Raw genomic sequence first — 2,346 nt, 5'->3', positions numbered from 1 at the left:
TGTCCAGGTATCCATTTGAGTTTAAGTATTTGTTCAGCTGATTAAAGACTACCTTTTCAATAATCTTTCCTATAAAAGGAAGATTTGATATTGGTCTATAGTTGCTCAATATGGTGTTATCAAGATTTCTCTTTTTCAGAAGGGGTTTAACAACTGCAGTTTTCAGGGAGTTTGGAAAAGTCCCAGAAAGAAGTGAGGCGTTCACCACTTCTAAGAGATCTGCTTCCAAACAGTTAAGCACCCTTTTGAAAAAATATGTGGGAAGTGTGTCAAGATAGCAGGTTGACGATTTTAGGTGCTGCACTATTTCTTCCAAAATTTTTCAATCAATTGCTTCAAAAATAGACATAGTATCTTTTTTTTAATATTGTGGTCGAATCTGTCTGACCGCTGCATAACTTGAGGATGTGCTAATCGCCTTCCTGATATTATTGATCTTTTCAGAAAAGAAGGAAGCAAACTCATTGCATTTGCTGTCGGAGAGCATTTCACTGGCAATCTGATTTGGGGGGTTTGTCAGTCTCTCAACAGTAGCAAAAAGAGTGCGAGTGTTGTTTAAGTTACTGTTTATAAGTTTTGAGAAGAAACTCTGTCTAGCTGTGGCTAGTTCCACATTGAAGGCATGAAGGCTGTCTTTATAGATGCTCTAGTGAATTTCAAGTTTCATCTTCCACCACATCCGCTCAGCTTTTCTGCATTGTCTTTTCATACTCTGAACTGCTGTTGATTTTCTTCAAGCTGATTTCTGTCTGCCAGTCTTCTTGCTGACTTTCACAGGAGCAATATCATCAATAACATTCTTAACTTTTGAGTTAAAGGAATCAAGGAGAAGATCAACAGAGTCTGCAGAAATGCTTGGTGTTAAAGATATAGCCTTCATAAATAGCACACTAGTGTTCTCGTTAATGCATCTCTTTCTAACAGAGGCAGATCTAGATTCAGTGGTAGCAAAGATTAATATATCAAAGAAAATACATAAGTGATCAGATAGTGCTACGTCCTTAATAACAATGGATGAAATGTTTAGACCCCTACTGATGATTAAATCTAGAGTATGTCCACGATTGTGTGTGGGTCCATGCACATGCTGAATCAGGTCAAAATTGTTTAAAATAGTTATAATTTCTTTTGCAGTTTTGATTTCTGCATTATCTATGTGAATATTAAAATCCCCTGCAATAGCAAAACAGTCAAACTCTGAGGAAATCATTGATAACATTTCTGTGAACTCTTCAACAAAGGCTGGAGAGTATTTTGGAGGCCTGTAAATAATGATAAACAAAATGCGTGAAGCACCTTTCAGCACAATACCTAGATATTCAAAAGACAAGTCCTGACCAAATGACACTTGCTTGCATTGATAGACATCTTTAAATAGAGCAGCTACACCTCCACCTCTCCTAACAGTCCTGCAGACACTTATAAAAGTAAAGTTAGGAGGGGCTGTTTCATTGAGGACTGTTGCACGGCAGCTGTCTTAAAGCCATGTTTCATTTAGAAACATAAAATCCAGGTTGTTTGTGGTTATTAAGTCATTGATCACACATTATTTATTTTTTAGTGAGCGAATGTTTAAAAATGCTAACTTGATGGCACTATATGTCTCTACAGCAATCTTAGTTTGACAGGCCGCAGATTAGATGGGTCAGCCGTACGGCTTGAGAAGGCCTTAGACTTTCTATCACGTGATAAAACAGAAATAAAGAAAGCTACAGGCACACTGGGTTCCCGCTTATTCTGTAAACATTTGTGATGAATGTTGCTTCTATCATAGCGGGAACCCGACACATATCACTGAGAGCTGTAATCAGTTGTTTTCGGTTCACCGGCTACAACAGATGGAGGAGGGTTTGGGCCCTGGCGTTGTGGCAGCAGCCAGAGAGCTCTCACAGGAGGAGGAGGACGAGCTGGGCCCACAGTCTTCGGTGGTTGTGGGGCCCGCCGTTTTTTAGTTGATATCTAGGGTATCAACTAAAACAGTGGTTCTCAAACCTGTCCTGGAGTACCCCCAGCCCTGCACATTTTGTATGTCTCCCTCATCTATGACACCTGATTCAACTCATTAGCTGATTAGTGGAGACTGCAAGACCTGAAGTGGGTGCGTCAGATATAGGGAGACATACAAAATGTGCAGTGCTGGGGGTACTTCAGGAGAGGTTTGAGAACCACTGATAAAATATCACTACAAAATAATGCTCTGCTGTTTTCGAGTTTTGGATGCAGAATGTGGCTAAAACAGATTTAGACTATTGCCTATTTTTATTCTGCTCTCTTTGTAGACCCTAAAATTGATATCAAATGATATTATTGAATAGTTATTTTGCATGACCAGTGGAGGATCGCGGT

This window comes from Sinocyclocheilus grahami, unplaced genomic scaffold (genome assembly GCF_001515645.1).
Source record: "Sinocyclocheilus grahami isolate Dianchi unplaced genomic scaffold, SAMN03320097.WGS_v1.1 scaffold149.1, whole genome shotgun sequence".
NCBI classification, from domain to species: domain Eukaryota; kingdom Metazoa; phylum Chordata; class Actinopteri; order Cypriniformes; family Cyprinidae; genus Sinocyclocheilus; species Sinocyclocheilus grahami.
Note: the sequence above shows the minus strand (reverse complement) of the source record.